The 15,510-nt window shown below is 31.1% G+C and overlaps 1 non-coding gene across 1 annotated transcript; it reads right to left on the reverse strand.

Moving 5' to 3' along the window:
* Positions 1–9,420: 9,420 nt before the first annotated feature.
* LOC105317565 (uncharacterized) lies at positions 9,421–10,586 on the reverse strand. The gene is made up of 3 exons (XR_010715108.1): positions 10,134–10,586; positions 9,945–10,003; positions 9,421–9,820 (listed from the first exon to the last, which is right to left on the reverse strand). It is a non-coding gene; the product is annotated as an uncharacterized protein (transcript).
* Positions 10,587–15,510: the final 4,924 nt, after the last annotated feature.

Below are 15,510 nucleotides of genomic sequence, written 5' to 3' on the forward strand. Positions count from 1 at the left end.
AACAAGAAAAACTGAATCTTTGAGTTCACAAATAATGTTATGAACAAAATAGCAACATTAGATTGAACCTTTAACCGATACTACATATTTGTAAAAAATACCAAGACTTGAGCTTTGCTGACAAAACAAAGCTTTAATACTGTATCATGCTTCTAACTTTATATATAACTTTCAAATCTTTCTGAAGCATTACAAAATTAAAGTCAATTTTAACAATATTAAAAATGGGAGAAAACAGAAAAATTTGAGCTCAAATCGTCTCTAGGTCCCTTTAGTATAAGTTCTGTACACGCGTGCATAGGTAAGGATTTTACCTTTAAAACATTACTCGTGCTAACACTCTCAGAGATGAAGACAGAATGACCCTAATCTCACCGGTCAGATACTGACCGCATCAAACCACGTGACCGTATCGCTTAATTTGATTGGCTATTAAATTAAATTTGGGGAGAATTTCACCATTGGATTTTTAACAATTACATAATTGGTCACTGGGAGGTTTTTAGACTAAGAATTTGGGCTAAAAATAGACATGGACAGTGACCACTGGGAAATTACATAATATGGCCAACGACCACTACAAGGCCTGGGAAAGAAATGCAACTTATCTAATCAAACATAAACATGAAAAATACAATAAATAAGCAAATAAAATTATAGCATTCAACACATAAATACAATTAGTAACATAATTGTTGTTTACCTTATAGCAAATATACATCAGCGCTCTTAAAAACAAACTTTGCTGGTCAAATTAACGAATTTTTTTTAAAAAGACATGGTCACGATTTTGGTCAATTTTTTTTCTTCCGATTTTAAAGTTTACAATGCTTCAATAACGCAGTTTAATGGGCAACCAAAATTTGAGTGTCATTTGTTGAGTTATAAGCGAGTTTCTTATAATTCAAAATTCTTTGCTATGTAAACAAAGCAATTGTTCACATTTTAAATGTTGAAGTGAAAATTCCACTTTTAGACCTAAAATGAATATGTTAAACGTTAGGAACGGTTAATTTATGATAAAAATGAAAAAGAAGATAGAAAAATCATCTTGAAAAAGATTTTTACTGGCAAATTGAACCCAAGTAAACAAAAAACAGGGCACAAGCCTTGTTAACATGACAAAGAAATGTGAGCTCTGTATCTTGTTTATGACTGAGCGACTGACTCTTAAATTTCATTTGATCATTAAAAATGCATTCCTAACACATTGTAAATAATAAAAACAGAAAAATAGAATTTGACCCAAATCGTGACCATGCCCCTTTAAGAAAAAATAAATAAAGACGAACAAATCAACCTTATTCTAAGAACTATCCGAAGGTTACATTATTGAAAACGGTAAATTTAAATGTAGAAAAATAAAATGTATTCCACATTATTTTCTCCTCTGGAGTAAACATTATATGTGTTTTTATTATTATTTTGTGGAAATTATTGCTTGCTATACTTCACATTTAGAACTATCTTTGGAAATATAAGCTTGATGAAGCAGCACAGATTGTTGGAAATACAAAAAATACTTTTGTGCATTGCCTTTGAATTGACTCAAATAATATCAAGATAAACACTTAAAAATTCCAAATTAAACGAAAATACACGAAAGTCGTCTTTCAAATATCATTTGAATAAAGTCTTTTCTTTTTAAAAAATTATATTTTGCATTTGGGTAAATGAAAATATATCTTTTTTTTTAAATGCGCTACGTGCCGTGCACTAAAATCTATTGAACTGCTCTTTTGACATTTTTCTAACTCAATTTAAAAGGCTGGTATTGACAGGTATCGAATTAAAATTCCTTGTTACAAAATACATGGCTTTTATCCCACTTTAATAACCTTTTATCGAACTGTCAACAAAATAAAGCTTTTGATTGGAACGATTTCTTTAAATAGATTTTATTTAAAAAATCTTTAAACTTCAACAATCTAAGCTTAAACAGAAATTAAATATCTTAATTAATGATTGTTCCGTTAAAGATTGAAATTAGTCGTGAATACACGAAATTATTCTCAATCTTTGTCAAATTTAGGGTGTGGTATATTTAAATTATAGTTAACTATTCCAGCTAAAATAAAAGTGGGGATAGTTTGAGCACAGGCGTGGTATTTACTCGAACTGGGTGTTCGTCCGGTTTTCGAAGCGACATCATTTGTCTACGGAATGAAGACAATAGGTCTACACAAAACGATACAAAATCAATCAACTCTCTCTCTCTCTCTCTCTTTCCACACACGGTAATCGGAATATTTAGTACTTTAAATAAAGTTCATTTACATTAAAATTAGAACGTCACCGAATGCATATACCTATCCAAAGAATTAATTTCATTGAAAGACGTAGATTTGCGGTTGCTATCCATTTTTGAAATATTCTGAGAGAAAAAAAAGGGACCTTCGTGACAAAGCGTACGATGAAAATGGCCTACAGCAAAGCACAGAACAGATAAATTACTTCCACTGACCCTTTGAATTACTGTGTAATGCTCTAGATGACCTATGGAGAAAGAAAATCAAAGGGGCCAATGAAGAATTAAGGCATTGTCGCCGATCTTACGAGTAAACCCCTCATTCAATGATTGATACTGGTAAGGAGATCAGAGCAGTAAATAGGCTGTACAGTTTTGTGGGGGTGTACATTACTGATAGCTTAATTGACAGGTTGAGTAACACTCATTAACGTTTTCTCTTAATGATCTGTGTATCGTTATATGAGTATTGGCTCAGATGATACGTTACTGCAGTCGATAATTGTACAAAACATCTTAGAATAAGTAATGTGTTGTTTAAGATGAAGGTATATCTTTAAAGCGACAAACCACCGAAGAAAATATGACTCAGAAGTTGTTAAATTACAATTTTTTTTTCATTGATGAATCAACTGATGCAAAAATATTTGCACATGTGCTTAGCAAACGGCATAGAGAATAAATTCATACACTTTAAGAAAGATAAAAGTAAAATGATTTTTTGTTTTCGTTCAGTAATCGACAAATTTCTAAAGCAATTTTTTTCTGTTACTAAAAACCATTTTTGTTCAAAATGTAAAGTCAAATACATTTGGTTTGTAACATCTTTATCTTTCATCTTTATTATTTCGTCAATGGCCATGGACATTAACAAAACTTTTTTTTAGATTCTGTTCTCCAGAAATATGTTTTGGGCAATATAGTTGAACTTTTGTACTCTGTCGTTTTATTGAAAGAAGAACATTGTTAACACGTGATTTCGATCAGATTTCAATATTTAACGGATCAAAATTGATTATGACATAGAAATTGAAGAAAAAGAACTTTGATAACATGACAAAATAATCGAGCAATTTATAGCTTCAAAGCAATGGATTTCTACTCCTTTTTTCTTTGTAAAAGGGTAAACAATTTTATCGCATTCTATTTGATTTATACAGGGCGTTGCATACCACTTACTTCTTTAATTGCAGTTAATTAGTCTTCACGAAATTTCATCCACAACGTCATACATCTTAATATTTCTCTGGAAATTGATATGAGTTTGATGTTTTCCCTTTAAAATCGCAAATAATTATTCTGACAAGACTAAATGGTTTAACACAAAGAAACAGTGGCACATTTATAATTTTTAAAACATGGCCCCTTTCTCTTCATATTTGATTGGCATGAAAGTACAACGTATTTATGCCTCTGATAATGTTCATTTAAATAAGCATATACGAAATATTACCTATTAAAAAGTATCGTTTCAATGCATATAATTTTCATCTATTACATTTGCGTATGTATTCAGCTCCTTATTTTATTTTATTTTTTTCTTTATTATTTATGTTTATTTATATTTATATTTTTTGCTTAGCGCTACGTAAGTTAGGTTTATATGTGGAACATATTTTCGAATTCTTTTAAAAATTCGATTACCCTTATTTGTTTTATATGAGAGGGATGCTGTCTAAATATATCAATAATAAACCAACATTGAGAAAAAATACCTAAAAAACTTGAGTTTCACTTATTTCAATAATTTTCTTTTACAAAAATGGTGGATTTTATTTTACTTTCTTTGATGCGTTTAAATAAATTTTCATGGTTTGTATTAATCAAAGTCAAATTCAGCAGACATGTTCACGAAGCTGTCTTACATATAGGACTATGGTGTGTATTAAGTACATCTTAGGATACGTCTTAGTCTTAAGTCTGTTTCTCGAAGCTTTCCTAAATTTAGGAACCGCCATAACTTTGTTCTAACTTTAAGACATCACCTACCTTGTCCTAAGACCATCCTAAAGCTATAAAATCACGTTTTTAGGGATATTGGGATGTTGTGAAGCCTTTTCTTAAGACCGGTAGGATAAGGCAATATTTTCCACAGTTCCAGCATTTTCGACAAACATTAAATTCCTAATCCGGGAGGAGGAGGGGGGCATAGTCAATTATAATATCATGTATGTTCATTTTAGCAAAATGATGTGGAGGGGGACCCCGAACGCTCAACACTTCCCCGTTGCAACATGCCTGCCTTGGAGCTGACAAATTAAGATTTTTTTTCGCAAATACTATCTCTGTTTGACGATTGAAAGTTATTCACTTATTTTTTTTTTATCTACATTGTACACTAAATGAGTTACATTCATTGTTTTGATTATAATATTTTTTGATAACAATTATTTAAATGTCCTTTGCTATAAAAAGTAAATTTACATCGGGTTACATATACCATGCATGATCATTCCTAATTTTTATCACTTTATTCTGAAAAAAATAATCTTTAAAACATTTGTAATGTTGAATGAACTGTATTTATATATTTTCGAAATATATTACAACTTATTTCTTATTTAACAAATTCGTGTATTCTATATATTGCAGATTAAAGGGAAATTGGTTGTGTTTGTTAGAGTACATGTGTTTCCTCATGTAACGTTTCAAATTCTATGAAAATCGCGTGTTTATATATTACATATACTTCAATGACAAGATTCTCAAAGTTAATTATGAAATGACAATACATACTTGTAAGCCAATTCTGTCCTGATAAATATTTTCTTTTTTTTTTTTGTTTAAAAGAACAATTATTTGAATTTTTTGGCGCTTGTAATATTTTTTATTTTATTTCATTTTTATTTTTTTTTTGGGGGGGGGGGGTATTTTAAAGAAAAACACACTAAATTGTTATTGGTTACTGATATTTATTTAGGTAAATGTAAAATTATTAAAATGCATATATTAAAATTACTGGTTTTAGGCCTTTCGTGTTAACTACCAAGACGTACAATTTTCTCTGGCAAAATGTTTAATGATTCATCCATACACAAGTCTCTCAAATTCGATCTGAATGAATAATTGTGAAAAATAAGAATGGTTGTAGAAGGTTAGGATATCCTAACTTAAGATGTTCCTAAGTAACCGTCGAGCTACATCTTAAGACGTGTCCTAAGTTGATCTTAGGATGTTCTTAACTTTTCTTAGGAACACACTTAGGTCATATCTTAGGAAAGGTTCGTGAACATGCCTGCAGGTTTTTAAGTGTTTTATATGCAACTGATTTAACAATTTTTCTACAATAATACAAAATGCGAAAAGACATCAGATTGTTTAGAACTTATGGAACGGAAAACGTTACAACATTTCGCTTCATTTATCTGCATTTCATATTTTTCGTTCGTATAGTATGTTTTGTTGTTGAAAAATGCTTTATATACATTATCAATATATATATTTTAGTATAGTTTGTGTTTTATCTTCTTTTATATATGTGAAATACATTTTAAAATACAAATAGAAGATATAAAAAGCGATTTTTGATTTATTAAAATAGTTTTAGTGTATAAAGTACAATTGCATAACAAAAGTGTTCCAATTATTTAAGATATGGTCTATCAGCAAATCATTTCTCTGCTATTGAGAACTTTTCATGGAAAAAAAATTGTTTAACATTTTGAGGATTTTTACCATTAATCTAACATTATTAATATTTCTTCATTCTTCAGCTTTTAATGAACTAAGACCACTCGATATATTTATTTCTAGTTATTCTAAGGACAGGGTCACAAACCAGAAAGCAGTGTAACTTTTAAATAGGGTCGAAAATATCATAGATTGTGCATAAATCATTCCAATGAATAGCTAATCAGAATGTGTGTCATTTTTATTCACTCTTGACCCAAAATCTTCAAAGTCCATGTACCGGGTATTTTGTTTTATTAAAAAGTGACCGCTACGATGTGTAACGGGATCTCATTCTTTGAATACAAATAGTTTATTTAAATGTTCTTCGTTTCTGTTCTATCAATAATTCTATCATCACTGGTTGGTTTTCCTTACCTGGACAGTGATAAGTCACATACCTCACACTAGTGCTATGAATTCATTAACACTCACACTTCCTGGACAAACAGAACTTAGTCATCACTCATCAAATTCTTGTAGATACTCTGTTGCTAGAAAAAATATAATCAATAAAGATTCAGAATTCCTGTTTTACTCTCTTATCTTCCATCTATATGATAACGATTTAAAGAGAGAGATAGTTTTTAAAACTTACACGATTTTACCATAATTCTGCACACGATCGAGACATCTTTGCTAGCCAAGTGTTTTCGGTCCACTCCGTTCCCCACAGGAAGATCTAGAGGAGCAGAGTGGACCGGGGAGATGCGGATCAGAACCCCTTGACATGGGAAGATGAACACGAGAGAGAATCTTATTTTGACAATTGTACTTATTTAGGAGAGTTTTACCCGATATCTCTAGTTGACTTACATTCCTTATAACCATTCTCAATAGAAAATATCAGCAAAGTAATTTCAGTTCATACATTTCACGTCATGTTTGGTAAAACAAGGCGTTCTAGCCTAAACATACTTACAGTCTCGTGTCCTTGCAGTTTTACATATCGTTCATAAAAAAGACAATTATTATCGCTCTAATATTTTAATTGAATTATGTTACATATTTCATCGGTTAGAAGCCGAAACATTTATTGAATTAAACAACCTGCATAAATTATGTAGACAGGTAATAAAAACCTAACGAATTAAAAATCACATGACATGAGTTTACTTTTGCAATGACAACGTGCTACTCTTATTTAATGCAAAAGATTTTGCTTCAACAATATCCATGCTATTTATCTGGACGGTGTGCGACATTTTATTTTATGATTGTATCGTATTTTTCCAATCATGTGATTGGTCGATTACTGTCACCAGGGATGTATAGTATATACATCCCTGCTGTCAGGTGATCATGTTATTAATTCTGTTATAAACCTTTAAATTACTTTACCAATAATAGAATTCAAAAATAATAAACCTCTCTATACTAAAAAATTAAACAAAACACTTGTTTTGGCATGCGTCACAATAGCAAAATTAACGCCAATATATTATGAACCAGTTATTTTACTTTAATATTCTTCATACGTTGCAGATAATTAGTTTTTACTTTATCATGATAAAATAATTATAGCCTTTTGGTATTTTTTTTTAAGAACTGATGAGAGTTTATCAACCTGAGGCTCAGTCCTCGGTCGATATAATGTTATCAGGTCTATAGAACCATGTATTGACTTCATCAAAAGGCTTTAAAGGGGCATGGTCACGATTTTGGTAAAAAAAAATATTTTTTCGATTTTAATGTTTACAATGCTTCAGCAAGGCATTTTTAACAGGCAACCAAAATTTAAGTGTCATTTGTTGAGTTATAAGCAAGTTACAGAGCTTAAAATTCTTCACTATGTAAACAAAGCTTTTGTTTACAATTTGAATGTTGAAGTGAAAATTCCAGTTTTAGACTTTAAATGCATGCGTTAGTCGTTATGAAATGTTTATTTATGCTTAAAATGAAAAAGAAGATAGACAAATATGCTTCAAAAAGACTTTTACTGGTATATTGAAGCTATATATGTAAACAAAAACAGGGCACAAGCTTTGTTTACATGACGAAGATAATGAGCCCTGTGTCTTGCTTAAAACTCATCGACAAGCACCCAAATTTTATTTGATCATTAAAAATATATTCCTACAGCATTGTAAAAAATAAAAACAGAAAAATAAAATTTGACCAAAATCGTGACCATGCCCTTTTAATTGTATATTATTTCCACAATATCCCGCTTATTTTATGTTTAGCAGTAGACAATCGTTAAAAAGGAGTGTGTGTTTATTACTTACACGTTTATTTTATTATGAAAAAGTCGTTAAAGTTTTAATCGCTTGAAGGACAAAACAAATTATAAGAATGATGTCGTTAGATCAATTTACCTGTTCTGAATATTTAGTGATCAAGATGCCAAAAACAATCCCTCATCTAAAGATAATGTCCAGGGTCGTGTTTTACAAACGAACATACGACAAAGTGATAAATATTTTTAGTCTTACGGAATGCTTTTTGATGAGCAAAGTTCATTTAAAACCATTAATTTTTATCTATCTTGATTTCTATAACTATATTTTACAGCCATTAAAATGAAACATTGATTAATTTGTGATTCATAAACATTCATTAATTTGGCTGTGAGTCGTAAGTGCGTTTGCAAAACGCAGCCCTGATATCCTATGAATATATGTAAAGTACTCTTATACCAACAATATATATATGTACCTTATAAATCCTATAAGGTTAACAAGAAATTGTTCGCTCTGTTTTATTTTCGCCCCTTCGCCCTCAACAGCTGACGAATTTAAGACTAGGTAAATTCATTACAATTTTTTAAATGACTAATTAAAAGGAGTGTTTATTTCTAAGTATGTTTGGACTCCAACAGTTTCCAAGTGTAGAATGGTGGGAAAAACAATTAGCGAAATTAACACTGTATAGAGTAATCTGAAAGAATAAATCTATTTTTTTTTTCAGTCTATGGAGATTATCATGACTTTATGAAATATGAAAATTTGATTATGAAGGGTTTTAAAAAAGATTATTGCGGTTTCAGTAAAGGCATCGATTAGAGAAGGGCGCGTATAATTAAGGAAATATTGTACTGCTTATATATTGAGTAACATTTGTATTGTTTTCTTGTAAATCATAACTACAAGGGTTGCCCAAAGAGTTCGTGGACAATCGCGTTTTATGTCATTTTAAATGGGTTTATATATAAATATTTTACACCGAAAATTTTGTCGTAAAATTCGGAAAGTACGCACTCCCTAGTGAAAAAATTGTCCTTAGTTCTCATTGAAGGTTTTAGGTATGAATACATGTACATGAAGTAACAGTTTTTATAAAACATCTCAAATCATAATACTAGTAATCTTCAATCGTGAAGAAGTTAGTATTCTGCATGTCAATTTCATACGTCATTTTACTCTGTAATTTTAGTATATTTCAATTACCCTATAAAATGAACACATGTACACATGCTGATCAATTTATCATGAAAGTATGCCCACCCTTTCCTAGATCCATGTTATACCAAACCGAAGCAAAACATAAATATTTTTGTCAGTTTTTATTTCTTCGGGTATTACAAAATACTTTTTTAAAAATAGTAAACAATGTCCTCTTCTCGCCAACTACAGCCTTGACGGCACATTCAAAAATGTCATTAGTTTGAGAAATGTTGGATCTGGATATTTCATAAAAACCTTTGGCCCCAAAACTGTCCGCCAACTGTTTCCCCTCGCTGGACGACACCACTTCTATGCATCTCTTGATATATTTGTCATTTCGGAGGTCTGTATGCGTGGCTGTAAGAACAATGGGTACGCGTTTTCCCAGATTCTTTCGGAGTTCGGGAATCCAGAAGGTTTTAATTCGGTCGAACGATTGTCTGTCTATCACACTGTAGCATAAGATGATCACTCGGCTTTTTTTGTAAGTCGCGGTACAAAGATTGGAGTACTCGTGCTATAAATAAAATAAATGAAATGAACGTATACAAATAAATTTTTTTAAGAAATCATTTTAAACGTAAAAAAGAATTAAATGTCTATTTTCTGTGCAATTGTGACCCAAAAAATCTCGTATTTACCTGGCCTGCAGTATCCACGAGGTTGACTTTGTACTTTTTCTTGCCAAGAACGACAGATCCTAAATTATAAAAATGGTAAATTTAAGTAAAACATAAACATAAATATCTAGGAAATTCATTTTTTTATTTCTTACATGTGTGTTTAAAATTGAAAATATCACTATATCAAATGTATCATAACAAACAAACCTTTGATATTGTCGTAAATTGTTGGCGAATAGATTTCTGGCGGTTTGCACGTGACATAAGATTTCAAAAGGGTAGTTTTTCCAACCATTGTCTCTCCAACAATGCTACATTGAATTCTTCTCCTCATGTTTGATTTTAAGTGAATCTTATGAATTTATTTCTCATCGTTTTCTGCTTTTATAGTGATGATTGTTAAGTTGACATTTAAAGAGAGGATTTTATTGGGCAGATTGAATTGAAAATATGACATTTAATCTGTTAAAATAAGCCAATCACTTTATTTCTTTCATGGTTTGTATATATGACTACCTGGAACATATTTCTTACACGTTGATTACAAAGTTTTTAACACATTATACAATAACTTCGTCTTGTTAGATTGTACTATATAAGTAGTGCCTGTTTGCTTTGCGTCGGTTGACAATGGTTTTTTCGGGGTGTCAATTTCAACTTATACCCTCCCCAACAGGCACTATTTATGTTTGTTATACATTCATGTTAAATACTGAAATCTGATTGGTTAAGACGCAGTTAATAATATTTTCTATTACCCTCAGCGTTAACAACGCACTTAGCAACGGGTAACATTAAAAAATGTTACATGCGCGAAAATTATGCGCGTACGGTTCTCTGTAGAATTCACGTTATTCCTATATAAAAGCAGTAAAATTTTCTTAAAAATTAAGACATTCAGTATAACAAAATAAATAGTGCCTGTTTGGAAGGATAACAGTTGAAATTGACACCCCGAGAAAACCATTGTCAACCTCCGCTTCGCGTCGGTTGACAATGGTTTTCTCGGGGTGTCAATTTCAACTGTTACCCTCCCAAACAGGCACTATTTATATAATAATACTGAATGTCTTAATTTTAAACAAAAATGTGCTGCTTTTATAGAGGAATGACATGAACTCAGTCTATTGCGAACCGTACGCGCATAATTTACGCGCATGTAACAATTCGTTGTGTTACCCGTTGCCAAGTGCGTTGCTAACGCTGAGGGTAATAGAACAGAATATCAACTACGTCTAAACCAATCAGATTTCAGTATTTAACCTGAAAAAATGGTAAATGTATTTGTACAACAGTCTCTCATGCAAATCATGTCGAACAGAATTTAAAACCAAACGTACCCTTGAGGGTTTGCAACATCAACATGTTTCGCTCTTTCTGTATCGAGAAATTTAAATCGGCCAGTACCGGAAATACATGCTTTCAGATTTACTTTTTTGCGTACTGCGTCATCAAAAAGTGGTGTATAGAGCCACCTTAAAGCAAATATATTATAAAGAAGAGTTGAAAATGTTTACCATAATCCAATTGAAAAGATAAACAGTAATCCCAAATTGAAGAACTGGTCGTTTGAAAAGCAAATATTTCAGCATATAAAGCATAAAGAGTATAATTATCACTTGCTTATAAAAATCTCATTTATCATAAAAAATAGATGAAATCTTGTTTATCTCTTTGTACACATATGGGTATACTAGTAATTATGTTAAGGCAGTGATTGAATTGTATGTGTATTATAATGCAAGTTGTCTCGCTATAAGCTCTTATCTATATAATCTTCATGTGTAATTATATAGTCTTAAAGACGATTGAGTAGATGACATAAAAAGAAATATACATTTTAATTCCCTTTAAGACCAACTCGTTTGTGCGTTGGTCACATGCTGCTAAAGGGTTCCATAGATCTAAGAATTATAAGGCGGGAATGATGCATCAAAAGCTCAGCGGATGTAATGCACATTTTTCAATTGTCTTGTCGGTTGATGTTCAACTAACTCTCAAGTGGTTGATGTTCAACTAACTCTCAAATTGTTGAGAACGATGTTGTGGTCCGAGATCTGGGCCTTTGCCGGATTACATTAACACTTAAGTCTTCCGGTTAAGTTGAATTTCACCCACAGCTTTCGAATTGCAGGAACGATGAGCAGTACATGTGGATTAAGAACGGTGTTGTGGTCCAAATTTTGGGTCTTTTCCGGATTACATTAGAAAAAATGTCACTAGTTGTAATTATAGCTGCTGGGGGAGATCTTCTTAGGCATCATCAAAAATGAGTAAAATAATACTGAATATATCTAGAAAATATTATATTGTTGACCTTTATATACGAGGGTCCATAAAAAAATACGAAGAATTTTGCCATAGCTATGTTATTTAACGCCATATAGCTTCTAAAAGTAGACATACCCGGTATTTAAATAATTGAAATAAAAAAGTTAATATATTCCTTTATTTTTTTAAGAATTATTTAGAATCTAATCCTACAAAATGAGGTCACGGTGCACGGTCAAATTTAGTGTTATGTCAACAATAAGCCATATTATGTTGAAAGTAATATCTCCATAAATTGGGCAAATAACCAAATAACCAAATAATATTGAAACCTAAAATGAGGAATTATCATGATATTCTTTATACCAAATAATGACGGGAAATATAGATTTGTTAAACAGATATCAGTAACTAAAGACATTTAGTCGTCCTTAAAATTGACTAAAAACGTTGACGTCGCCGGACGTCACGGCGCAACGAAAAGTATAAACAGTATGACTTTAACTCGAAAAAAAGCCGATAAAAACCGTGTAACTGCTCAATGGTGGGGAAAGTAAGTTAATAATTATTTTCACATTTGTGTTTAACTCTTACACATTTGTGGGGGTTGTGGTAACTGTATTTTGGACATCAAACAGACCGGAAGAGAGTAGAATATCGGTAAATATTTTGTCAAAAGAATAAACAACGTCATCTGACATTTAGGGATTTTCTTACTGTAAACGAAGAGACATGCTGTAAAAAATAAGAAAACTTCGAGGAACAAACTTATGATTTTCGAACAAATGTGAACAAATTAGACGTCAAGTGATAGAGTGCCGATTTAAATTGTATGTTGAAAAGCACAAAAGACTGAGTGTGATATAAGGATTGGATATTTGTGTAAACTGTACGTGCGTGTTTTCAACGTTACCGTGCGCCATGGTGACAAAACATTTTGATTTTAAAATCGGTTAACTGAAATAACCTTTTCATCAAATGGAATGGAACTTCGTATATCAATAAAATATGTGTTGTTGCATAACATAATCTGTAATTTGTGAGTTTTATGAAAAATTTACGATAGACAGCCCAATTGTCTTCGTATTTTTTTTTTACCCACGTATACTGCCATGAAACATTATTAATGGTCTGAAAAATAGTGAGATGATATTTTGTCGTTATATAAATTATTAGGATGACGAATCCCTGGTAATGTTGCATTTTTATTTACATTCTATTTGTAGTTTTATAAGTAATTACATTAACAGGTCGAGACCACTAGATTTTGTGACGTCGGCATAAATTTGCATACAAAATTAGGTATTTGTTTACCTTTATTGCCAAACCAATCAGGTGAATGAGTTGCAAGGCATTGTGGGCTACTACAAGTTTCAGTGTATACAAAGCGTACTGATAATATATTACCATTTTGAATTGTCCTTTGGAAACTCATTTTCAAATATTTTTCATAATTAATGAAATAAACATGGAAAATCATGTCTGATCTTTCATTTCTATGCTCACATTTGGAAAATATTGCCTATGAGGCCTTATATCAACCCATCTAAATACATCATTGTCAAAGTTCGAAAGAGATGTACGTCCTATTATATTAGAAGCAGTGAGTACGTTTTTCACGTGATACCCCAGGTTTGGGACAATTTATCAGTAAAATTTTAAGTTTCTTCGGTGACACTCATCAGAATGCTTAGTGTACAAAATACTACACGATACATAACTTGTACTTCTGTATTTGTATATTTGTGCATTTCTACTATCGTGGCTATTTATGTATGTTAAAAATGTACAATTACCTACATTTATTAATGGTGTACAATAATTAAGTCACCAATAAACACATAGGCAGTTTTTCCTTATCAAAATTTGCTTGTACTTGTATGCGTATGTATACCAGTCTATTGATACTGATCGATCTTTGAAGCAACAATTGATAATTAAAACAACAGTATTTTTCAATGTGAGCATGGAACAATGTCTACGGTAAGTAATCTTTCCTTTTTTACCTTCTAAAGTAAAAATCAAGCTGTACAAATTTTCCTGCAAGCAATTAAATATTGTGTATAAAACAGCCACAAACCACGTGTATGTGTTGAAAAGTAAACATGTAGCAGACCGTCATGCTTTGCGACTCATTCAGTGGATTGGAGAACTTTTTTGACGTAAATATTGTCACATGTTAATTAATGCTATCCATATAAGGTAGTGTACCCGACCTGATTAACGAATCCTCAAACTAAAATTGTCCTTTATGTCTGTCTTCATATGTTCTTATTATAAGAATTCAACTGAAAATAATAAGATATAAAACTGGTCATTTATTCGAAAAGTGTAGAGCATAAGGGTATAAAACATAATGTCGAGTCAAAGTCATCATATCAGAATATTTCACTCAAATAAAAAACATAAAATGTTTTGTGATGACTGTCCTCCAACTATTAACAATACCTCAGAGAACAATATGTCTACAACAAAGTATTTATAAAGTATCACAGAGTAGTAATGACAAGTAAATCATTATGCAACAAAGTTTTAGGTCATTTGAAGAAATAGATATATAAGTATGTATGTGCCACATCTATAAAGCAGTGATATGGAATGCATTTTGAGCTTAATCATATACTTTTAGGCATTTAGATTGTTTTGAAAGCAGAAACTTTAACGCTACCTTAATTAAACTATAAAATCAAGAATGATTTTAAAACATTTTTTTTCTTTCTCATACTTGTTAGCGTAGCATAATTATTCAGAGCGTTCCCTACGAATCCGCAAGTTGTTAGTTCGAATCTTACTGGAGTTTTCATAATTTTTACCTTTCCAAAAAAAAAAATAATAATAAAACACATTTTTGGTCAAATATTGTACAATTTATAAATTCTAAACCGGTTAAAGTATTTTGATTATAATGTACTTTTATCCACATTGATATCGACAGGTGTCCCCATACCACCTTAAGAGCAGAAATTTTAACACTACCTCCAATTAATGAAAAAAAAATATTTACAGTTTTCTCTTAGAACAAAATCATGTTAGGAATAATTGCAATGTACGATGTTATGCATCGGAAGTGTATTAATATAGAATGACTTGGATGGAAGTTCAGTTTACCAACATTACAAAAAATGTGTATATAATAATCTTCCCGAAGGGAGGGTAGGAAGTTCGATCACCTAAATTAGTCATTAAGTTTTCATTCAATACAATGCAACAACAAAAAAACCAAATTGGTTTGAAATACATAATCTCCAAGAGAAAAATGACGAGTTGTACTTTTTATTAAAGTAATGTAAAAATCAATGTGTTCTCCATTACT

This window comes from Magallana gigas, chromosome 6 (assembly GCF_963853765.1).
Source record: "Magallana gigas chromosome 6, xbMagGiga1.1, whole genome shotgun sequence".
Classification (NCBI taxonomy): Eukaryota; Metazoa; Mollusca; class Bivalvia; order Ostreida; family Ostreidae; genus Magallana; species Magallana gigas.